The sequence below is a fragment of the Andrographis paniculata genome, unplaced genomic scaffold (genome assembly GCF_009805555.1).
Source record: "Andrographis paniculata isolate CXL003 unplaced genomic scaffold, ASM980555v1 Contig98END, whole genome shotgun sequence".
NCBI lineage: Eukaryota > Viridiplantae > Streptophyta > Magnoliopsida > Lamiales > Acanthaceae > Andrographis > Andrographis paniculata.
In genome coordinates this window covers 3,350,142-3,377,468 of record NW_026137637.1, presented here as the reverse complement: position 1 = coordinate 3,377,468, position 27,327 = coordinate 3,350,142, and positions in this window count along the sequence as shown.

The following is a 27,327-nucleotide window of genomic DNA, read 5'->3' as shown; positions in this document are numbered from 1 at the left end:
TCTTTGAATGGGGGATTTGGTGCTCCATAATGCTTTTGGCGGCGTGTCCCTTTGACTTTTGGATCGAAGAGGGCCTGGTTTGCGCCTTTTTTTAAGAACGCGACGAATATCTTGAAGCTTTGAGAGAAACTTTGGAGGCTCTTCCTTGGCTTTGATGGATTCCTCGATGGCTTTGAGAGCTTTGATCCTTCCTTCGGCTCGGACATACGACGAAGAACGTTAACTCCATCGATTCGACAACCAATATCGGATCATTTGTCCAAATTGGTGAGTTGTTGACGAAGAACGCTTCGAAGGACACGAAGAACAATGAAGAACATTGCAGAGAGTCTAGAGAGACTTACCCTTGCGCGAGTCTTCAAATGAACTTCGGTGTGTAAATGAATTGGCCAAGGCTCCTATTTATAGGGGAGGGTGGCCTTGGCTTCCTTTTCGGATGGTGCCACGTGGATGGAAAGATTTTATAATCTTTCTTTTTCCATCAGATGTTGTTTTCCATTCTTGACGGATTTGATTGTGCACGTTCCTTTCTCGCCAAAATATTTATATCATTGCTTTTTTGGAAGATATTAATTTATATACTTCCTTTATTGACAAGATCTTTATATCATTGCCTTTTTTGGAAGATATTAATTTATATACTTTCTTTATTGACAAGATTAATTTATTTTTCTGCCAAATTTATTATGGCTCTATTTATGCACGTAATATTTGTACGATATCTTCCATTTTAAGCATATTTTTGCATTAATGGTTGATATTTATTGTACAAAAATTAACATATGTGCATAATTAAATACCATATATTTATATTATTGTAATTTTATTTTCTTCCAAAATACATGATATTTAATTTAATTTAGACATTTAATTTTTAATATCTACAATTACAACTCGAAACTATATGCATTGTATTCAACAATATAGAAGTCAATCCGGACATTATATAATTAGTTGTGAAACTTTCTATTGTCCATGAAAATTGGTAAAATACCTATAATCCATAACTACTTGTGGTTGTATATAAAATTGTTTACAAACTTTCAGTCATAGTTATAAATGATTACTATTAAAAATCTTACGAGAATATTCTTACAATTCTAATATACTTATAATCTATCAAATCAAACACATTAATTAGTGCAAACCTAGAGCAATCTTCAATGAAGAATTGTCGGAAGAAACGAAAAATTTCAGAAATTATCATACACCTATACAATCTTGTGTATATGTATGCAATATAGCAATCTTAAACTAATAACTGGTCGAAAAATAATAAATATTCATAAGAAATCTATATGAACTATAATCCACCATATTCTATTTTTTCCTTGGAATAAAAAATAAAAAACTCCAAACTTCTTTAGGAAACTATACAACCACTCACATTTTATTTCTTCTAACAAACCAACCAAACAAATCACAAATAAAAATGAATCAATCAACTCAATGTGTTTTTTCCAGTTCATTCAAGATGTACCTTAATACTTCCGGGAATATTCTCAACCTTTGATGCCCAATGATAGGACAAGTTGGCTTTCTTAGGCTGGTGGATGATCTTTTCAAAGATACCTTTTGTCTTTGCATGCTGGACAATCTCTTCGAGAATCTTATCCTCAATATTCCGCCTCTAACAAATTTGATTACCAGCTAATAGGCAAAGAATTCGTATGTAGCATATAAAAGATTCTATTAGATAGGAACGTAAATAAAACTAATATCGTGCATTTAAATAATACACAATAATGGACAAGTGCGACTAAGAGCAGATGTTGGGATCATATCTAGGGTATCAATCGATAGTGTAAAGTATTCTTAGGGTAAAAATCGAATTTGATAATTGTTTTAGAAATAACTTTAGTAATGTTGGAAAAAGTGTAAAAACTAATTTGTCAAACTATCACATACTGAGAAAAAAAAACTTTTAAAAAAATAATAATATCAAGTAAAGAAAGATAGATTTTTTTTTTAAAAAAAGAAAATATATAAATAAATATGGATTACATATATTGAAACCCTCGTTTTAATTGGTGGAAATCTAGAGATTAAATAAAAATGAACAGATATGTTTACCTGCTTAGATTAGCCAAATCAAATAAGAAGAACCCAAGCTACCAGATAGCTTCAAGAAATTAAGCTACACTAAAGTTCATCCAGGTTGAAAGGTAGATAGATACACATACATATATATATATATGCATACACCTGCCCGCGTATCTTCCTCTGACAAAATGTTGATTTGAGTAACGGTTCTTCAGAGGCTTTTTTGTGTAAGGAGGGAGTGGGTGGGAGTGGGGCTAGGACAGTCTAAACCAACATTTTTTTTCCTTTTTTGTCCAAAACTTGACCAAAAAAATGACATTGGGTCGTATTAACACCGAATCTTCTCCGAGTGTTATTTTGATTTCGGATTTATTTCTAATTTTATTATCTTTCTAAAGCCCACGAATTTTATAGTTAAACAATAACTGGTTTGTGTGTGTGCACGCACGAGCGGATCATTTTTTACCAAATAAGAAATATATATAATTAGATATTATTTTGAATATTTGATGTGCAGAATTATGATCAAACTTATTATTGCTTAATATTTATTGTGAAATTTTTAAATTTTGTTGAAAGTCAGGAAATTATAATAAATTTTATCACGTACTTAAATTGAATAATCATAAATTCGAGTCTATACGCTCATATGATTATATTTTCTTGTATTACAGCAGATTTCTTATTACTTTATTTTAAAATAAAATTTATATAAAAACCAATAAAGTGAAACCAATTAAATGATACATAATTAGTATGTATTACTCAAATTAAGTACAACATCATATATTGAAATGTATAAGCAATGATGCAATCTAGTTAGGACAGTTATATGCTTTGAAGGCTGGCACTTTGGGGCTCTAGGCCTCTGCGTCTTCCCTACCATTTTGCCCTTCATTCGGTCTATAGCCCAGGAGATTATTGGCATATCTTCGGGCTGGAGCCAAGGCTATATTTCGGTCAAAGTTTACAAAAGGAAGAAGATGATTAAACATAAATTCCATCGATTGCGCTACGGCCATTTGGCTGATGACAGCCGTGGAGGGAAGGGGAATCTGCCTCAAAACATCAATAACTGCTGAAGGTTGGTGCCTAAGTATTAGTCTGCCCCTTTCAACTGTCTCTATGTCGAAGGCCGGTTCGAGGGACTGGCCGCGGATGCTCACCCGATGCAGGCTGCAACAATTAACCAATATATAGTGGTAAGTGATGCCCAAATTTTTTGGGTTGAATAAGATTGATCCCTATTGTTCTCTGTGCACATTTACATGCAGTATTACAAAGGCAAAGGTTGTTTAAGTACCAATGATAGTATAAACTATTCCTTGGGTCTCTTTGCACCATCCCCAAGAGTTCGATCTTCAGAAACCCTCCCACACATAGAACTGGTTCAGGCAGTGTAAATGTTTGCTTAAGGAGACTCTGGCCATATGCAATTCATATTAGAGCAAATGTAAGTTATTATTTCAACCAAAAATCATTTGGAATTAGGACAACTGCTAGTGCATAACCTGTTCCATGGGGAATTGAGGCGATGTATAACCCAGACGAAGTGGTCATCCTTTATATCCCCCGGCAAGTTAATGTCCTGGTGTGTTTGATATTTTGGCAACGTACTATGCCCCATGCTGAATTGGACTGACATAGCGGAGAATATATATTGTCTGTTACCATAATGCCCTGAAAGGGAATGCAAATAGGATAGAAGAACTCAGTTAGGATTCCCAACATAAAATAGGATGAACATAAATGTGTCGAGACAATGGAAAGTATAATATACCAGGAGAAGGTTGGATTTGAATGTCTGATACAATGCAAACTCCGCCATTGAGTTTGAAAAGTATGGTCTCAGACACATTAGCGTCGGTGTGCCCTTTGCTCGACCAATACATTTTGTTTGGGAGGAGTGCATGAATGATGCTCTTCCCTATATAATGGCTTGTAGAAGAAGCTCCAATGACAAAACCAATGCAATTCTTTGGATTAATCATACTTGCTTTTGACAGAATAGCAAGGAGGCTTGAGTACAGTTTGTGTTCCTTCCGAAGATCATTGAATCTTGGAAGATGGTGCTTCTTCCTCTGGTTCATAATTGCGTCACAGTAGCTTGTATTCTTGAGCATTGGAGCTCTCCTTAGACATGCTGTTTTTGCGATGCCATTTTGGACAACTGCAAACCAAAATACGTGTGTAAAAATGGATAAGAGTAATTTCCCTAGCTAACATAATGATAAGCTGTGTATATTAAGAATAAAAATTCAGCAATAGACTTGAAAGGAAAGATAAAATAAATAATGAAAACAAAAATTTAGTATGTTGTATCTAACGGCCGTGAATTGCAATTAGGGTGTGTTTTTTGACAAACTTTACAAAAGTTTCCTATTCGTCAAAATTCATATTTTATATATTCTTCTAAAAATCAAATTTATATTCAAAACACTATATCAATATCTATTCATATCATGTCATATAATTATTAAAATTAAATTTATAAATATTCAAATCCTAAACCAAAATCCAATGCCCCTCACAAACACACCTCTATGTGCATTGCATACGACGGTAGATTGTTCAACATAGTAACCATATCAATTGTTGTGACGCTTTTAAATATCAGAAATGTTATCATATTGTCTATGAAACTAGTAAAGTGCCTATAAGCAATAAATTTTTGATATATCTAAACAATATTATTATTATTATTATTATTATTATTATTATTATTATTATTATTATTATAATAACGTGAGAACATGTAGCCGCTACCTTTCGGGTGCGCTTTGGGTAAACCCCCGGCCGAACATAAAAGCCTGCAAACTTGGCCCGACAAGGCAAGTCGCGCTAGGCGAATCATGTGTGGTAGGCACTACATAGAGGCATCGGGGTGTGATAAACAATAGTAATTCTGATTGTGTTATATATCGTTTATTTGAGTATTCGTGACTATCATGCTTGCTCTTTTTTAGTAATTTTTTATTATATTCTTAATTGTGTAACATTCATGTCAAGAATTAATAATCATGTGATAATCGAATATTTAGATTGGAATACATCAAATAATAATATATTACCAAACATATGTAACATTTAATCAAATGGTTGTAGAAACATTGAGTAGATGTTCATAAAATAATAATAATAATAATAATAATAATAATAATAATAATAATAATAAAACAGTTTCAAGGTTAAGTTGGTCATTACTTCACTCTACATGCTAATTACATACATACATCAAATAATAATATATTACCAAACATATGTAACATTTAATCAAATGGTTGTAGAAACATTGAGTAGATGTTCATAAAATAATAATAATAATAATAATAATAATAATAATAATAATAATAATAATAAAAAAACAGTTTCAAGGTTAAGTTGGTCATTACTTCACTCTACATGCTAATTACATACATACATGTCAAAATTAAGTGCTTTGGTTGATGAAATCAATAAAAAAATCTTGATCCCCAGCTACCCGTGTAGAGGAGAATAGAAGATATGGAATTCACCTTAATTGTGGTGATCCTGAGGACTCGTATATAAAGAGTGTAATTACAATGAATATACAAACAATAATAGCCACAAATCAAGGCTAATTACAGGGGAAGAATATATGCTGTTTAAAGGAAAAGATATTGCTATCTATTTCCCTTATTACCCCCCTTCAAGAGATGCGTGGGGTGAAGACGTACGCAGAGCTTGGATCTCAAAAATTCAAACGCAGGTCGAGGTAGACGCTTGGTGAAGATATCTGCAAGTTGAAGATGTGAAGGTACGAATCGCGTGGTAAGCCTCCCAGATGAAACGAGTTCTCGGACAAAGTGATAATCCAAATCAATGTGTTTAGCTCGCTTATGAGCGACTGGATTCTGACTGAGAAAAACAGCAGCCTTGTTCTCGCAGAGTAATTCAGGTCGAGTAAGCGAATTACAGTGAAGTTCATGTAGAAGATTTGAAATCCAAACAATTTCAGCTGCAGTATTGGCCATGGCACGGTACTCAGATTCACAGCTGGAACGGGCGACGGTTGGTTGTTTCTTGGCGCTCCATGAGACAAGATTTCCTCCAACAAAAATGGAATAGCCATATGTGGAACGACGCGTCTCAATACAGCGAGCCCAATCAGCATCAGAGTAGCCAACAATGGAAATGTCAGGACGGCGTGTAAATGAGAGACCATAGTGGATTGTCCCTTTAACATACCGAAGAATGCGCTTCAGAGTGTCAAAGTGAGTGTCAGTGGGAGATTGCAGAAACTGACTCACAAGATTCACAGCATACGAAAGATCTGGTCGGGTGATGGTCAGGTACTGAAGAGCACCCACTAGAGACCGATAAAGAGTAGGATCAGGAAAAGGTGAACCATCACTCACAAGAACTGCACCAGCAGGCAGAGGTGTGTGTACAGGTTTAGACTCAAGCAGTCCAGCACGCTGAAGTATGTCTTGAGCATATTTGGCCTGCCCAACGAAGAGACCGTCGGAGGTGGATGTGACCTCGAGTCCAAGAAAATAGTTCAGCTGACCAAGATCCTTGAGAGCAAATTCCTCGCTAGTTCGATTAATGAACTTCTGCACCAACATATCATCATCACCTGTGACAATTATGTCATCAACATACAAAAGCAAGAAAATTGCCGAAGCACCTTTGTGGAAGTAAAAAAGAGAAGTGTCAGCACGGCTCTGAGAGAAACCCTGTGTGTATAGGTAAATGCTGAATCTTTGAAACCAAGCAAGAGGTGCCTGGCGAAGACTATACAGCGCTTTCTTAAGACGACAGACATGCGACGGAAAACGAGGATCTACAAACCCGGGAGGTTGGGCCATGAATACGGGTTTGTCAAGAAGGCCGTTGAGGAAGGCATTCTTGACATCAAGCTGATGGAGAGACCATCCTCGTTGAACTGCAAGAGCAAGAACCACACGAACAGTGGCAGCCCGCACAACTGGGCTAAAGGTGTGATGGAAGTCTGCACCAGGGATTTGTGTAAAACCTTGGGCCACAAGTCGTGCTTTGTGTCGTTCCACCGAGCCATCTGCACGGAATTTGGTTCTGTAAACCCATTTAGAACCCACGATGTTAGCGTCAATGGGACGGGGAACAAGATCCCATGTATTATTGGCTCGTAGTGCAGTAATTTCTTCTTCCATTGCGGACAACCATACAGGAGACTTAGAGGCAGATTTGTAGCCTCGTGGCTCAGTGCAAGCAGTAAGAGCAGATAATAAGGCTGTGGATGATAGATCAACTGGATAACGAGGCTTAAAGACACCGGCTTTGGCTCGAGTAACCATGGGATGTGGCTCAAGTGGAGGAGCACGTCTGCGTTGTCTAGTGTAAACCAGGGGAGCTGGTGGTGTAGCAGCCGGAACAACAGTATTATCATTTGGAGCCTCAAGAAGGGGAGGATCCGGAATAATAGCAGCAGGAATATCAGGATTAGTCGGAGGAGTGTCCTCTGGATCATCATCAAAGATGGGAGTTGAAGTCCTCGGGTAAGAAGCCGACGAAGCAGGAGCTGATCCATCAAGAAAACCAACTACTTCCAAATTTCGTGGAGAAGATGTGGCCGAGACACGATAAAAAGGAAACTGAGATTCATCAAACTGAGCATGCCACGTAATATAAATACGGGAGGAATCTGTATCAAGACATCGAAAACCTTTGTAAGAACTGCTATATCCCAAGAAGATACAAGGCTTACTCCGAGGAGAGAGTTTGTTGGCCGCATAATCACGCAAGTATGGGTACACCCGACAACCAAAGGGGCGGAAGAGAGCATAATTCGGAGTAGTGCCAAACAGTACCTCAAACGGTGATTTATTTTGTAGAATGGAGGATGGCAACCTGTTAATGAGATAAACAGCTGTGCTAAATGCATCAAACCAAAGGGAACCTGGGGCATGAGAATGAAATAGCATGGTAAGGCCCATTTCAGAGATGTGGCGATGTTTGCGTTCTGCACGGCCATTTTGCTGCGGAGTGTATGGACACGAAAGACGGTGATGAATTCCATGTGTAGACATGAAATTACGCACAGTGTTGTTCACAAATTCTGTTCCGCCATCACTTTGAAATACCTTAATTGTGCTTGAAAACTGATTGCAGACAAAATTGTGAAAGCTTACAAGCGTGACATAAAATTCAGATTTGGATCGTAGAGGATAAATCCAAGTGAAGCGAGAAAAATCATCAACAAAAATCACATAATATTTATATCCATCCGATGTTGTAATTGGGGCGGGCCCCCATAAATCACAATGAATTAATTCAAGCACAGTAGCAGCACGTTTTTCATTTAGAGGAAAAGGCAACCTTTTGCTCTTTGCAAGTTGACAAGAGGAGCAGATAGTAGGATCCGGTAATATAGAAGAGACAGATAGGTGTCCCAATTTATTCAAATGAGAAATAACATCAAAAGGGACATGCCCCAAGCGTGAATGCCATAAAGAAAAGCTTGCTGTTAGAGAATTATTTCGAAGAGCTGCAACCAAAGCTGGCGTGCCCCGATCAAGCAGGTACAAACCATTATTACATCTGCCCTGAGCCAGGACCCTCTTTGTTTGTCGGTTCTGTATTTCAAACATGTTATTAGAGAAGACAATATTAACAGGATAATCTGCCGTCAATTTGCTGATAGATAACAGGTTTTTAGTGATATGCGGCACCACAAGAACATCCAACAGTTTGATGTCACGAGTTAAAGATCCTGAACCAACATGAGATATAGATAAAGCATGTCCATTTCCAACAATAACTGAATCATTACCGGAGTATGGAGTAGCAGAGGCAAGAGTAGACTGTTGATTCGTCATATGAGCAGAAGCCCCCGAGTCAAGATACCAATCCGACGGACTGAGGCGACAGGAAGCATTAAAAGCATCGGCAAGATGGGCAGCAGGCTCAGCATTTCGGGCTTGAAGAAACTGAGGACATTTGTCGGCGTAGTGTTCTCCACGGCAAATTTGGCACCGTGGAGTATAAGACCGACCACCACCACGACTGCGGCTGCCTCCTTGTCGATTTCTGCCGCCAATAGAGCCACGGCCGCCTGAGTTGTCGTCAAAACGACGCGGCTGGTTGGAAAAGCCAGGTCCTGGCTGCCGGGTGCTGGGATGATTGCGCCCACGGCCGCCATGTGGATGGTGCTGCACACGCCCAAGTTCGGCGTTGAAGACTGCTACTGGGGGAGCCGAACCCTCCATTGCACGAACCATGGACTCGTATTGCTTAGCCTGGTGGAGAAGGTCGCGAAAGCCAGGTACCGGGGTTAGGGCTAAGCGGGTGTCAGCAAATGAGGCAAAAGTCAGGCCTAATCCTCGTAGAAACCAGTGGGATTGATCAGAGGAGTCCACAGGCTTTCCAATTGCAGAAAGTTGATCACAAATTCCTTTAAATTTGTGGCCGTATTCATCAACAGAGAGATCCGCTTTGCGAAGAGATAGGAGTTCCTCACGCAACTGATGCGTGCGTGAGGCTGAAGAATCAGAGAATGCCGCTTGCAGATTTTTCCATGCAGCAGCGGAGGTAGTGCAATCAATTACCTCATACATGGCCTCCGGCGACAGCGAGGTCCAGATGACGGAGAGAAGTTTTCGATCCTTCGTACGCCAAAGTTGGTAAGCAGGGTTTGGAGAAGGGTTACTTCCAGCGGCGGCAATGGTGGCATCTGGTGCGACCGTCGATCCATCGAGGAAGCCCTCGAGATCATAACACTCGGCCATGTGGAGGATTTGGCGATGCCAAACAAGATATGTAGAAGGATCAAGTTTGACGGGAACCATGTTTATCATCGTGTTTACTGGGAGAGAATCGGAGGTAGGGTTAGCCATGGAGAGAAGAGATAGAACAGAAAGGCGAAGAGAAGAGAGATCACGTTCAGATTTGCAGAAGCGTAGGGATCGCCACGGCTCTGATACCATGTAGAGGAGAATAGAAGATATGGAATTCACCTTAATTGTGGTGATCCTGAGGACTCGTATATAAAGAGTGTAATTACAATGAATATACAAACAATAATAGCCACAAATCAAGGCTAATTACAGGGGAAGAATATATGTTGTTTAAAGGAAAAGATATTGCTATCTATTTCCCTTATTAACCCGACAAGAAGATGGTATGTAACATGTAATGATCAAGTGTCTTTGTTGAGTCTATTTGACAGGAACTTCAATAACAATGAATGTGTGCATTTAAATTACTCACCAAAATGGTACCATGTACGAGTAACGGTTGACATTAGGATCATGTCAACGGGATCAATCAATAGCGTAAGGATTGTAATAATGAGATCTTCATTGGTAGATAATCTAGAAAGTCTGCCATTGTAATATTATATTCACTGCAAAAGTAGTCAACGTCAAAATCTTGTAAGATAGATTAAAATGACTATTGGATAATTTGAAACTAAAAATTCTAAGAAATCTATAGCATGACAGCATGACATATAAGTAAAAGAGATCGAAAACAATGACAAAGTGCTGTCATTCAGACAATAATCGAACTATAAGTGTAAATAGATGTCACATGTTTAAAAGAATGGCCAAATATCGTACCACAAGGAACTTTTTTTTGAGGAAATAATATAAAGTAGAAGAGAAAGAATTTAAACAAATAAAAAAAAAAAAGATGTGATCTACATAAACCCTAATTTTAGTTTAGGGAATCTAGAAATCAAAGAAACGGACACAGATCTGTAGTACTTGCTTAGATTAATTAATCAAATCAAACAAGAAGAAACAAGGGCAATAAAAAATCTGCAACAAATTATGCTAAAAATAAAAGATGTTAATCATGTATTAGGATTCCGAGAAATGGAGGCGAAGCTCCATAAAAGTGCCACCATAACAACTTGGAAGGTAATTAGATACGAAAAAACATATAAATACATACCTTATGCCTGCTGAAGGAAGAGGTGAGGGAGAGGGAAGGAGAGACCTCTGACAGTCGAACGAGAAGCTGCGATTTGGAGATTTGGAGAGAGAGAGAGAGAGCGAGATTAGTTGACCGAAAGAGAAAATTAGGAATTTGGATGACAATGGTATTAGTAGGAAATATTAAATTTTCAGGTGTTTTCTACTTTGGATTTATTTATAATTAGTTTAAAAGCCCATTTACATTATTACAATGATATGATATGTCTAAATTTGATATTGACGATGTTTTGCTCTAATTCTTAAAAAAAAAACAAAAAACAAAAACAAAACGAACAAAAAAAAAACTTATTGTTTGTTATCTGTTGTATATTTATTTCTAAATTAAGAATAAGAAGAAGAGAAGAAAATAAAACCATTGTTTTGCTTTTGGCAATTTAAAGGTCTGTATTGCTTTTGTTATTTCTTAAATTTATTTTCCATTGTGTATTATAATCGAATTAAAATTTGATGAAATCTTAAAAATCAGTTTACTAGGAAGGAAAGTATGGAAGACTCAAAATTGTAGTAAATATTATTTTACTGATAATAGTATGAGATGTTCATTGAGTCTCTTTGCAATAGTGAGAAACCCTCCTCCAATCCAATAGGTCCAGGCAGAGTAATGACTCGCAAATTGCATAGGAAGTTAATCCTCATACCGTAGTACTAACACCAATAAAGTATCTATCTAGTCGAGTGTAGGCGACATTAGGTTCAGTTTCTCTCATCTGGTCGGAACTCTAATATCTCATTTGTTGAGTAAGGTTTCTAAAGACCATAAGTTTTTTTTTATAATCTTCACAATAGAAAGTATGGAAAATCTTGACCTCAAAGAAGTCCCATGAATTTTCATCTCAAGAAATCAACTCACCCTTTTGCACCAAAATCTATGTGACACACCGAGGTTGGTTTTCTTATTGTGTTTGACTGAATTAAGGTTATTAATGCACTTGCAACCTTGGAGATACTTTATATATATATATATATATATATTCACAATGCAATTATGTTAATCGGCTTCAAATTAAGCCCAATCAAGGATGAAAATCTACAAGGGTGTAAAGATGCAGAGATGCGGTAGCTGCCAATTATAGTCTGCTGTTACCAGGCTAACATCGACGTGCAAGAGAATAAATTTGTTTGGTTCTTGTCAAATTTGTTTGTTTATTTCTATTGTCATGTCTCTTAATTGTTGATTGGCGTATTAGCACACAAGGAATAAAAATATGGGAGGTTGCATGTTTTTATTGCTTTTTAGATTTGTTTGATGGGTGTGTTGCTAGTCACAAATTATGTTCTATCTCGTTCCTTCTAGTTATGTTTATTCTTGTTGTAGTATTCTTAATTATTTTGTGACTATTGCGTTGTTCATTTCTTTTTGGTGATATGTCACATTGAAGACAATTGGATTCTTGATCAACTTGGTTAATTGTTCGTTTATTTCATAGGAACATACTATATTTAGAATATGCATTTGATCAGTGAAACTTTTAATACTTTTACCTGTTAATGTATTGTTTTTTGCCAAACCTCTCAAGGCATGTCTTTATAATATCGTAACTTATTTTTAAATTACAGATTTATAGTATTTGTGCAATTAAGATCATCAGAAATTGGTTTAGAGTTATTTATTTCTTCTGGCTTGTCATGTGTGCAATTAAGATCATCATAGATTGCTTTAGAGGTATTGATTTTTTCTGGTTCTCTTCATTTACAGTTATTTGGTTTGGACTGATTGCGACTGTTATCAAGGAGTTAAATGCAATTAATTATGGTAAATTAAATGCATCACATACTTTACTTTAGATATCCAACGATTAGCTTAGGGTCCCACTATTCATCATATTTGGAATGACCAAAAAAGGTGTTCACTACAATAATATTAATGGGCTTAAACAAAAAATAAAAATAAAAAATTACAAACAAAACCCAAGCAGAAAACACCTCAAGAATATACCATTAATCCCGACTTTTCTTTTTTCGTCATCTTCTCTCCCTCTCCAAATCCCAAAAACTCAGTCGCATTTTCTTGTCGGAAGTCTCTCCCTCTCCTTCTCTCCCTAGCGAAATTTCCCCGAATCCACCTGAATTTCACGAACAGAGCTCAGAGGTGTGTATGTGTTTCTGTGTATCCATCGACCTTTCAAGTTGTTTTGGAGCCACTTTTATCAAGCTACATCTATCTCTATTTCTCTGAATCGGAAAGAATGATTAAAAAATCTTTGCTTTGTAGCTTAATTTCTTGCAAATTCTTGGTCGCTTTGTTCTTCTTGTTTGATTTGATTAATTTAAGCAAACACTACAGATTTGGTGAATTTTTTATTTTTATTTTATTTTACTTTTTTTTGAAAGAAAACTCTTCCTCTTGTACTTCATTTTATTTTTTATTTCTTTTAAAGTTCCTTCATTTTGATTTTGACTGTAACATACAAAGGGGTAAAGATAATAAAGATTAGAAGGGTTTTTTTTTTTTTTTTTCTCAAAACAAGTCCCTTGTGGTATGAAATTTGGGCGTTTATTTCAATAACATCTATTTACACTTATAGGCCCCCTTATTGTTTGTATCCCAGCCTTTTATCAGAGGTTTGTATTTTTATTTTTTTTTATATGTCATGCTACTGCATTTTTAGAACTTTTATTCTAGATTATATTATCCAATGGTCATTTCAATCTTTTTTACAAGATGTTGACGTTTGACTGCTTTTGCAATGCATATAATATTACAACGGCCGATTTTTTGAATTACCTACCAACGGAGATCGTTCTTACAATCCTTTCGCTATTGATTGATCGCCTAGACTGATTCGAATATCTTCCGTTAGTGGCACCTTGTACCATTTTGGTGAGTTATTTAAGTGCACACATTTATTTTTATTGAAGTTCTTTATAAAAAAAGACAAAACAAAGGCAATTGATCATTATATGTTACATACGATCTTCTTGTATGCTAGCCTTATTGATTTCAGCAAGTAAGAAATTAATTTTGACATGTTGCATTTATGTAATTATCATACAGTGTGAAGTTATGACCTACTTAACCTTTACATTTATTTTTGCAACACCTACTCAATGTTTCTATTACCATTGACAAACTCTAGTGTAAATATATGATTTTCGCATGATCACTAATTCTTCACATGAATGTTACATGATTTAGAATAGAATTAGAAAATACTGAAAAAAATGGCAAAGCATGACTGCCACAAATATTAAAATGAACAGGCACTTTACTAGTTTCAGCGACAACATAATAAGATTTCTAATATTTTTATTGACCGTAACATACGAAGGGGTAAAGATCAGTAATTTCTGCGAACACAACAAGGGTTTTCTCTCAAAACAGGTCCCTTGTGGTATGAAATTTGGCCATTCATTTTAACATCTATTTACATTTATAGGCCCCGTTATTGTCTGTATCGCAGCCTTTTATCAATGTTTTGTATCTCTTTTATTTATATGTCATGCTACTAAATTCTCAGAAATTTTATTCCAAATTATCCAATAGTCACTTCAATCTTTCTTACAAGATGTTGACGTTGACTACTTTTGCAATCTATATAATATTACAATGGCAGATTTCTTGAATTATCTACCAATTGAGATTGTTCTTACATTCCTCACGCTGTTGATTGATCCCCTACATTGATTCGATTGTCTTCCGCTTGTCGCACCTGGTACCATTTCGGTGAGTTTTTTAAATGCACACATATATTGTTATTGAAGTTCTCATCAAATAGACTCGACAAAGACAATTGATCATTATATGTTGCATACGATCTTTGTCTACTAGTCTTATTGACTTCAGCAAGTGAGCACTTAATTTTGACATGTTGCATTTATGTAATTATCATATAGTGTGAAGTTATGACGGACTTAACCTTTACATTGTTTTTTCAACACCTACTCAATGTTTCTATAACCGTTTGAGGTACTCTAGTGTAAATATTAAATTTTCACATGATCATTAATTCTTCACATCAATATTACATGATTAAGAATATATTAGCAAATACTAAAACGAGAAATAGCAAAGCATGACTGCCACAAATACTAATATATTCATGCAGACTGAAATGCTAAACATTAGTACAAACAAAAATAGCAAAAACAAAAACGAGAAACACCTGGAGAAGATTCTGCTGCAATATCAGTTACCTCTTTTACTTGCATTCGGCTTTGGCTTCCTACTGTCTGCAAATCAGGACACACTCGATCGAAAAACCAAACAGAAACGCAAATTTCATCAACAAGAGCCATCAAACATAGGTAAAATCGAAGAGGAACCTGAACCTGAACCTTAGCATCCTTCCTAAGCAGGCGAAACCAGCAAGTCATTTCTTAACCCTTACCTTCCCCTCCAAACACTTTTTTCACCTCCAAAAACTTTGATCTCCAGCTCAAACCCCACCAAATTCATTGATTATGACCCAATTTCGGTTTTGGTCATGTTTTGGAAAAAATTCAAAACACTTTATTCGTCTTAGCCCCTCTCCCTTCCACTCTCTTATTCTCACCGGAAAACCTTTCAGGAGCCCTCCTTCAAATCAACAATTTGTCAAAGGAAAGTTTGCAGTCGGTGCTGAAAGATTTTTGATTGATGATTAAAAAAGAAATTACAAAGCCTATTTATACACAAAAGAAACAGCTAAGAAAGGTAAATTAACACAATTTCTCCTAAACCAATGCAAGCAAGATTTTTTCCTAGATCTAATGTTTAGCCATGAATATGTCTTAGACAAATCCAAACTAATGACATGATATAGGCTAATTTCCTGCATGGGGTTACATTTTTGTAATTTATTTATTTATTTTAGAAAATGAATTTCTATAGTCCTCCAACTTTTATTTTTTAGATCAAGTTTATTTCTCAACATGATCATGGATGTACTTTTTCGAACTTCGTCTCCTTTTTTTTTTCTTTAGCTGAATGAATGATTAATTTATTCATCGATGTTTTCTATCTCAATTTCTTGCACATATTTGGCGGCATCGTGCTCTTCTTGTTTGATTTGTTTTTGATTTGGGTGATCTAAGCAGGTACACATATGTGATCTTCTTTCTTTAATCTCTTAGATTTTCAGAATTAAAACTTGTGTTTCAAGAAATGAAATGGTTATTTATTTACTTTTTTTTATATATATATATAAAAGAAAAACCCATCTTCCTTTACCTAATATTATATTCTCTTTCATTTCAAAGTTCTTTGATTTTCATCAATGTTTTTTTTATTATTATTTTGTCATATGTGATGTTTTGGAAGTTAAGTTTCACCCTTCGATCAACATAACTAAATTTATTTCTAAAACAATCATCAAATTTGATTTTTACCAATACGATACTTACACTATTGATTGATTGATTCCCCGGATACAATCGCAACGTGTTTCTTAGTCGCGCTTGGTTCAACGGGGGGGTTATCTTGACGTAGGTTTGCCTTGTTAGTTATTTAAATGCACTAATTTATTTTTATTACAGTTCCTATCAAATCCAATCATGGATTGTCTGGTAGTTGGTTGTCAAGTTTATTTATTTGTTTTTATTGATGTCATCAAGTGAAAATTTTACTTTTGCACGTTGTGTTATGTTGACCTCTTTGTGCTTATTTTTTACTCTAGGAATATATTGTTTTAAAAGAAAATAATTTTTAGCTACATAAGTATCTCCGTGATCTTAATCTTATGCATTGAGTAGATTTTTATTGTATTGGTTGGAGTTATGACTCACTTAACTTTCATATTTTGTTTTCTTTTTCCAACACCTACTCAATGTTTCAACAAATGTTTGATCAAATATTACATAGTTTGATAGTATTTTATTATTTGATGTAGTATAAACATTAGATTCTTAGAAAAGTGTAAAGGTTCAATTACACATGTTCATTAATATTTCTCAACCATGTTTTGGATATGTAAGTAATTGGGATATGCTTCATTATCTTAAACTTTCACATAAATGTCCCGTGTGTAAGAATATAATAAAAAAAAAAAACATAGGAAAAAAAATCTTATTTTTTCATCAAAAGACATAAGTGATTTTGAAGCTTTTGCCATTGCTAAGTATTAAATTTACTAATACTCTATTATCTCCCAACATTGCGGCTATATTTTTTGAGGGAGCTTGCTTATATAGAAAGAGAAAAGGTTGTTGGTATTTACATTTTGTTAAACATAGGAAACTACTTGATTATTTGATAGATGAACAACTAGGCCTGTTTGTATTTTATATTTATTTTTATTTATTATTTCTTGAAATAGTGTAACTGAAGAATTCGTTTTTTTAAAGGTTCAAAGTGAATGTTGTAATATATGTCCTTACATTCTGATATATCTTGCTTTTATTATTGAAGTATTACTATTATTATTATTATTATACATATTTTTTATAAATGTGATATAGTAATATAAATATATAATTAGATTCTTCTGCCGGAGGAACTCTATCTGTCCTACGTGATATATATATACATACTAGACATTTACATATTCTTTTCACTTATGAAATGTTATTTTGCTTTGGAAGGATTTCATCTTTCTTACATATTATATAACATAAGCGCTTATAGTGGGATGTTTGTCCTTTGGTATGTAGTATACTTTTTTGGGATCGGAGCCGATAAGTTTTTTGAATAAGTTTTCATGTGTATCATCATGTTGTCAGAAGCAACAAGTAATGGGTAAATTCTGGTACTCTAACATATTGAACGCAGTCTAAAGGAAATTAAAGATCCAAATGTCCATTTAACTTTTTCACGGCAGCTAAGGAGTGCGGATTTATTGCTAGTAATATGCATGGTGTCTTTTTTTCTTTTTAAGCATTTCACTATGTTTAACCCCTCTATTTTTTTATGTAGAATAATCATCAATCAATGGATAAGAGAAGGGAATTGCCATCTCCGTCAATGACCAATATGGACGACGGAAGGGCTGGTTCATTGAGCACTGGCAGAGTCCAAAGACATGACGAAAGACACATTTCTTTTGACGATAAGGTGCTAATAGATTAACAAAGTTTATAAAATGAGCTCAATGATTCAATTAGTTCGCACAATTAGACATTGAATGCCTTTTATGAACAATTTCTTCACTAAATATGCATTCCGATTCTTTTATTCGATACTCAAATTGAACTTTCATGGCCTTCCGGTCGATGAAGAGCTTCAAACAGCTCAAACTGAAGGATACCCGGAGCCCGAAAGCTACACGGATTTGCAAAAGTGGCGGGGATGGAGAAGATATGCCGCATTGGCTTAAGGAGATGACAAAGTTTATGACGGGGGCTAAAGCGAAGAAGCTGAAAGCCTAAAAGATTTGACATCTCCAAAATCCTGTGGGAATCTATTCTCGGACAACCGTCTCGATCAATGCATACTGGAGAGGGAGTGGGGCGGCAGAAGCAGCTGAAGGCTACCCTCCTCTTCAAAAGAAGTTTCGGTTTGAGGACGATGTCGTGCCACTCACAGAAGAGGGACAGAGACAACCTGAGCGGGCGGAGGAGATGGAAGACTTGTTTGAAAAGTTCAACTTTAGTTGTGCTGTTGAGGAAATACGAACCACTGCCAGCCGTGAGGTAAGTAAATCATTTCCAGCACTTGTGTAGAATAATTCAATATTAAAACAATAGACAAGAACTAATTTGACATGGATTGAGAACTAAATCGGCACTATTATTATAATTATTCAGAAAGTGAAATGATCACTAATGATCAATTCATGGCCTGCAGGTTCTTGGAGTAGACGATGAGGAGGACGAAGAGACTCAGGAGCGCAGGTGTGCTCGAGGGCTGCATGAATTGATATTCGAAGACGATCGAGGATGGTTTTGTATCTACTGTCAGCATGTGGCGATTCAACCCAAGGATGTAATTCCTCCATAGGTAAGTATATATCAATTTCTTCCTTAAATAACTGAAATCAGAAAACCATCGGACTATGGGGAACATCAAAATTGTTCCTTTTAATTAATTATCCACCATCCCTAATTCTATACTAATTTGTTATCTGAACGGAGGTCAGTGCAATTTTAGGTTGATTTAAAATTTGTGCAGCTACCCTTATTTATACTACTTCTTCTTCTTTCTTTCGCAGGCGATCAAAGCTCGTAATGCTTCCAGAAAGAAGAAGCAGGAGAAATGGAAGGGTCTGGATCTAAGCGCCGTTAATCTCCCAGAAGCTGATGCAGCGGATATAAGCAGCTGGACTAGCGGCTCAGTGTGGAGCATCAAGGCTGGTGAGCGGAAAGTATGTACGAACACCAGCAAGAAGGATTTGAGTTCCTCTGGAGGAACTTGGCAGGCAGTACCGATATTGCCGATTTAAAGAACTCAAATATAGCTGGAGTGGGCGGATGCATCATTTCTCATGCCCCAGGGACAGGAAAGACACGTCTCATGATCGTATTCCTCGTGACATATCTAAAGATGTATCTAAACAGTCTGCCGATGATCATCGCCCCGGCTGGATTGCTTCAGAACTGGGAAGGGGAGTTCAGTAAGTGGAATTCCGGGTTTAATTTCCACAACCTGAACAATCTTACAATTATCGGTGACGAGATCGCGGCTGCTGATCATCTCCTTCAAGGAACGAGTATCAGATGGAGGGACATGGAGGCAATCCGGATTGTAAAGATATATTCATGGAAGAGAGGGGGGGGGGCCTTTTGGGGATTAGCTACAGTCTGTTTGAGAAACTGACGGCGCAGAAAAACGTGGAAGCAGATGCAGGCGAAGAGGGGCAGAGGTCGGGTGTTGAAAAGAACTTCGAAATTCTGAGGTCGATACTTCTTGAGATGCCTGGACTGGTGATTCTTGATGAAGGCCATACTCCACGCAACCGCCGGAGTAAAATTGGACTTCACTGGTCCAGCTCAAGACCGAAAAGCGTGTTATATTCTCTGGGATTCTTTCCGAGAACAACTTTAGGGAGCTGTTCAACTCACTGAATATCGTAAGGGCTACAGTGGAAGAAGCGGCTATGCAGGACCCGACATTCACTGAGATTCTGCATTCATATAGGAAACGCCGGAGATCTAGGCATGCTTTGCTTCCGGAATCTATCAACCGTGCAGTGGAGAGGCTTAAAGTCTCAATGTCGCCGTTTGTGCATGTGCACAAAGGCTCTATCCTGCAAAAGAGTCTTCCCGGATTAAGAGACTGTGTCGTCCTCTTGAAATCGACTGGATTGCAAAAGAATCTGATCGACTGGTTGGAAAGGGAACGACTAAGGAAAACAATTAAGAGTTAAGATTTTGGATTTTCTTTGGTATCTATTCATCCGTGCCTTATCCAACGATGCAAGTCGCAAGTGCCAACTGATGGAAATGATATGCAAGGCTAGAGAAAGAGCTGCTCTGAGGGCAACGCCAGAATGTGATCAACGCATTCAACGATCCAGAAAATGATTCGAAGATCATGCTGGCGTCGACGAAGTGCTGCTCTGAGGGCATTAGTCTGGTTGGGGCTTCCAGGGTCATTCTTCTGGACATTCTCTAGAATCCTTCTGTTCAGCAGCAGGCAATCTGTGAAGCTTGTAGGATTGGGCAAAACAAGTTTGTCCATACCTACCATCTTATGACTGCTGGCACGACTTAGGCGGACAAATATTGCCGGCAAGCTGAGAAAAGCGGCTATCTGAATTAGTGTTTTGCTCTTCTTCAAATGAGAAAGCTATCTCAAAGCAGCCGATGCCGGAGATTGAGGACAAGATTCTTGAGGCGATGGTCAAGCACGGAATGACAAAAGACTAATGTTTCTTCCTCCTCTGTCTCTGAAAATTTTTTCTTGGATGGACTGTCGGACAGGTATAGTTATTTCATGAAATGAGAGCAGCCAAGACAACAGCAGTCCCATCTTGTTTGTGGACACCAAGCCTAAGGATGATATCCCAATGTGTCCACTTTAACATAACAAAGACTCCTCTTCTCGATATGTAGTAAGTACAAGTACAATATTTTTGTTTTCTTCATACATGCTCCCTGTCTCACTCTCTCTCTCACTATATATTATTTTCTTCACAGCAGAAACAATAAATGATGGATTGTAGTTCGTATAGATTTCTTATGATTTTTAAAATTTTATTTTTCGACAGATGGTTGGTCTGATTTTGCTAAATCTGTGTACCAGGAAAGTGATGCGGGTGAAAGGACAGTGATCCTTGTGATAAAGCAAAGAAACTTACTGGCAACCGCCTGTCATCTAGAGCTAACTGCAGACACCCGACCGTCTGTCTGTTTCTCTGTTTTTTATCCGTAAGTAGAAGTGAACACTAATGTTTTCTTGAAGCTATCTGGTTTCTCTGCTGTCGCTGAATATTTTCTTGGATGTAGAGGCATAGTTATTTCATGAAGACTGTGGACGAGAGCAGCCAAGACAGCACCCAGTCCTATCTTGTTTGTGCGCACAAAGGCTAAGTATATTAACAAATCAAGGACTCGTCTCCTCATTACTTAGTAAGTACAAATACAATACTTCTATTTTTCTACATACATGCTTCCTCTCTCACTCTCTCTCACACAATACATTATTTATGTGATGGGTTATATTGTTTCCGAAAGACGTTTTGAATTTTTAAATTTTTTTCAACGGCAGAAACAAAAAATGGTGGATTGTAGTTCATATAGGTTTCTTATGAGTTCTAAATTTTGCTTTTCGACGGATGGCTGGTTTGACATTGTTAAATCTGTGTACCAGGAAAGTGCTGCGGCTGAAAAGAAAGTGATCGTTGCGATAAAGCAAGGAAATTTGCTGGCAACCGAAGGTGCACTGTTTCTTGTCCTTAAGTAGAAATGAACTGTAATATTTTCTGAAGTTATTCCCTTCCTCCTCCGTCGTTGAATATTTTATTGGATGGACTGTCCGAGAGGCATGGTTATTTCATTAAGATGGTGGACGTGAGCAGCCAAGAAAGCCCGGTCCCATCTTGTTTGATGACACAAAGCCTAAGGATGATATCCCAATGTTTCAACATAAACAAAACACGGACTCCTCTCCTCAATATGTAGTAAGTACAAGTACAACACTTTTCTTTTTCTATATACATGCTTCCTCTCTCTCTCACACTATATATTATTTCTGTGATGGGTTATATTGTTTCCGAAAGAAGTTTCAATTTTTTTCATTTTTTTTCCACGGAAGAAATAAAATGTGGATTGTAGTTCATAGAGGTTTCTTATGAATTTTAAAATTTTGTTTTTTTTATTGATGGCTGGTTTGATATTTCTAAATCTTTGTACCAGGAAAGTGCGACGGCTTATTGGATTCCAGAGTCCAAGTCCAAAATCCAAGAAGGCCCAAATGCGATTTATTTTTTTTATTTTTCCAGACCCATATTAAAGATATGGCTGGTCCTGTCCAGGGAGAAAAAAGGCAATATGTTGTAACAACCTAGTGTTGTATTGTGATTTCTTGAAAAGATAGATAATCTTGCTGAAGGCCCAATTTAGTTGGATAGATAATCTTGCTGAATGGTGTTAGCAATTCTTGAGGGAGATGAACACAGCTATGTGTAAGCTTAACTTGTTTTCGATTTAGCTAAGTCGTGCCTGGGTTGGAACCCCCCAGATGTAGGTCTTTTATGACCGAGCTGGGTTATCAATTTCATGTCTTTTATATTTGATCTCACCCGATGCAGGCTGCAACAATTAACCAATATATAGTGGTAAGTGATGCCCAAATTTTTTGGGTTGAATAAGATTGATCTCTATTGTTCTCTGTGCACATTTACATGCAGTATTACAAAGGCAAAGGTTGTTTAAGTACCAATGATAGTATAAACTATTCCTTGGGTCTCTTTGCACCATCCCCAAGAGTTCGATCTTCAGAAACCCTCCCACACATAGAACTGGTTCAGGCAGTGTAAATGTTTGCTTGAGGAGACTCTGGCCATATGCAATTCATATTAGAGCAAATGTAAGTTATTATTTTCAACCAAAAATCATTTGGAATTAGGACAACTGCTAGTGCATAACCTGTTCCATGGGGAATTGAGGCGATGTATAACCCCAGACGACGTGGTCATCCTTTATATCCCCCGGCAAGTTAATGTCCCGGTGTGTTTGATATTTTGGCAACGTACTATGCCCCATGCTGAATTGGACTGACATAGCGGACAATATATATTGTCTGTTACCATAATGCCCTGAAAGGGAATGCAAATAGGATAGAAGACTCAGTTAGGATTCCCAACATAAAAAAGGATGAACATAAATGTGTCGAGACAATGGAAAGTATAATATACCAGGAGAAGGTTGGATTTGAATGTCTGATACAATGCAAACTCCGCTATTGAGTTTGAAAAGTATGGTCTCAGACACATTAGCGTCGGTGTGCCCCTCGACCAATACATTTTGTTTGGGAGGAGTGCACGAGTGATGCTCTTTCCTATATAATGGCTTGTAGAAGAAGCTCCGATGACAAACCCAATGCAATTCTTTGGATTAATCATACTTGCTTTCTACAAAAAGCAAGGAGGCTTGAGTACAGTTTGTGTTCCTTCCGAAGATCATTGAATCTTTGAAGATGGTGCTTCTTCCTCTGGTTCATAATTGCGTCGCAGTAGTTTGTATTCTTGAGCATTGGAGCTCTCCTTAGACAAGCTGTTTTTGCAATTGTATTTTGGACAACTGAAAAAACAAAACACAACGTGTGTAAAAATGGATAAGAGTAATTTTCCTAGCTAACATAATGATAAGCTGCATATATTAAGTGTTTACACATTTCATTCTGCTTGAATATAATAATAATAAAAATAAAAATTCAGCAATAGACTTGAAAGGAAAGATAAAGTAAATAATGAAAACAAAAATTTAGTATGTTGTATCTAACGGCCGTGAATTGCAATTAGGGTGTGTTTTTTGACAAACTTTACAAAAGTTTACTATTCCTCAAAATTCATATTTTATATATTCTTCTAAAAATCAAATTTATATTCAAAACACTATATCAATATCTATTCATAACATCTCATATAATTATTTAAATTAAATTTATAAATATTCAAATCGTAAACCAAAATCCAATGCCCCTCACAAACACACCTCTATGTGCATTGCATACGACAGTAGATTGTTCAACAAAGTAACCATATCAATTGTTGTGACGCTTTTAAATATCAGTAATGTTATCATATTGTCTATGAAACTAGTAAAGTGCCTGTAAGCAATAAATTTTTGATATATCTAAACAATATTATTATTATTATTATTATTATTATTATTATTATTATTATTATTACTATTATTATTATTATTATTAATATTATTATTATTATTATTATTATTATAATAACATGAGAACATGCAGCCACTACTTCGGGTGCGCTTTGGGTAAACCTCCGGCCGAACATAAAAGCCTACAAAATTGGCTCGACAAGGCAAGTCGCGCTAGGCGAATCACGTGTGGTAGGCACTACATAGAGGCAGCGGGCTTTGATAAACAACAGTAATTCTGATTGTGTTATATATAGTTTATTTGAGTATTCGTGACAACCATGCTTGCTCTTTTTTTTAGTAATTTTTTATTATATTGTTAATTGTGTAACATTCATGTCAAGAATTAATAATCACGTGATAATCGAATATTTAGATTGGAATACATCAAATAATAATATATTACCAAACATATGTAATATTTGATCAAAAGGTTGTAGAAACATTGAGTAGATGTTCATAAAATAATAATAATAATAATAATAAAACAATTTAAAGGTTAAGTTGGTCATTACTTCATCCTACATGATAATTACATACATAGATGTCAAAATTAAGTGCTTGGTTGATGAAATCAATAAAAAAATCTTGATCTCCAGCTACCCGACAAGAAGATCTTATGTAACATATAATGATCAAGTGTCTTTGTTGAGTCTATTTGATAGGAACTTCAATAACAATGAATGTGTGCATTTAAATTACTCACCAAAATGGTACCATGTACGAGTAACGGCTGACATTCGGATCATGGCAACGGGATCAATCAATAGGGTAAGGATTGTAATAATGATCTCCATTGGTAGATAATCTAGAAAATCTGCCATTGTAATATTATATTCACTGCAAAAGTAGTCAACGTCAAAATCTTGTAAGATAGATTGAAATAACTATTGGATAATTTGAAACTAAAAATTCTAAGAAATCTATAGCATGACAGCATGACATATAAGTAAAAGAGATTGAAAACAATGACAAAGTGCTGCCATTCAGACAATAATCGAACTATAAGTGTAAATAGATGTCACATGTTTAAAAGAATGGGCAAATATCGTACCACAAGGAACTTTTTTTTGAGAAAATAATATAAAGTAGAGGAGAAAGAGTTTAAACAAATAAAAAAAAAAAGATGTCATCTACAGAAACCCTAGTTTTAGTTTGGGGAATCTAGAAATCAAAGAAACGGACACAGATCTGTAGTACTTGCTTAGATTAATTAATCAAATCAAACAAGAAGAAACAAGGGCAATAAAAAATCTGCAACAAATTATGCTAAAAATAGAAGATGTTAATCATGTATTAGGATTCCGAGAAATGGAGACGAAGGTCCATAAAAGTGCCACCATAAAAATAGAAGATGTTAATCATGTATTATGTTCTATCTCATTCCTTCTAGTTATGTTTATTCTTGTTGTAGTATTCTTAATTATTTTGTGACTATTGCGTTGTTCATTTCTTTTTTGTGATATGTCACATTGAAGACAATTGGATTCTTGATCAACTTGGTTAATTGTTCGTTTATTTCATAGGAACATACTATATTTAGAATATGCATTTGATCAGTGGAACCTTTAATACTTTTACCTATGAATGTATTATTTTTTTTTGCCAAACCTCTCAAAGCATGTCTTTATAATATTGTAATTTATTTTTAAATTACAGATTTATAGTATTTGTGCAATTAAGATCATCATAAATTGGTTTAGAGTTATTTATTTCTTCTGGCTTGTCATTTGTGCAATTAAGATCATCATAGATTGCTTTAGAGGTATTGATTTTTTCTGGTTCTCTTCATTTACAGTTATTTGGTTTGGACTGACTGCGATTGTTATCAAGGAGTTAAATGCAATTAATTATGGTAAATTAAATGCATCACATACTTTACTTTAGATATCCAACGATTAGCTTAGGGTCCCACTATTCATCATATTTGGAATGACCAAAAAAGGTGTTCATTACAATAATATTAATGGGCTTAAATAAAAAATAAAAATAAAAAATTACAAACAAAACCCAAGCAGAAAACACCTCAAGAATATACCATTAATCCCGACTTTTCTCTTTTTCGTCATCTTCTCTCCCTCTCCAAATCCCAAAAACTCTGTCGCATTTTCTTATCGGAAGTCTCTCCCTCTCCTTCTCTCCCTAGCGAAATTTCCCCGAATCCACCTGAATTTCACGAACAGAGCTCAGAGGTGTGTATGTGTTTCTGTGTATCCATCGACCTTTCAAGTTGTTTTGGAGCCACTTTTATCGAGCTACATCTCTATTACTCTGAATCGGAAAGAATGATTAAAAAATCTTTGCTTTGTAGCTTAATTTCTTGCAAATTCTTGGTCGCCCTTGTTCTTCTTGTTTGATTTGATTAATTTAAGCAAACACTACAGATTTGTATCCATTTCTTTGAGTTTTAGATTTCCACAAACTATAACTAGGGTTTCACTTGGTGAATTTTTTATTTTATTTTATTTTACTTTTTTTGAAAGAAAACTCTTCCTCTTATACTTCATTTTATTTTCTACTTCTTTTAAAGTTTCTTCATTTTGATTTTGACTGTAACATACAAAGGGGTAAATATAATAAAGATCAGTAATTTTCATTAACAAAATAAGGGCTTTTTTTTTTTTTTTTCTCTCAAAACAAGTCCATTGTGGTATGAAATTTGGGCGCTCATTTCAATAACATCTATTTACACTTATAGGCCCCATATTGTTTGTATCCCAGCCTTTTATCAAAGGTTTGTATTTTTTTTTTTTTTTATATGTCATGCTACTGCATTCTTAGAACTTTTATGCCAGATTATATTATTCAATAGTCATTTCAATCTTTTTTACAAGATGTTGACGTTTGACTGCTTTTGCAATGCATAGAATATCACAACAGCCGATTTTTTGAATTACCTACCAATGGAGATCGTTCTTACAATCCTTTCGTTATTGACTGATCGCCTAGACTGATTTGAATATCTTCCGTTAGTGGCACCTTGTACCATTTTGGTGAGTTATTTAAATGCACACATTTATTTTTATTGAAGTTCTTAAAAAAATAAAGACAATACAAAGGCAATTGATCATTATACGTTACATACAGTGTGAAGCTTTACATTTATTTTTTCATTACCTACTCAATGTTTCTATCACCATTGACAAACTCTAGTGTAAATATT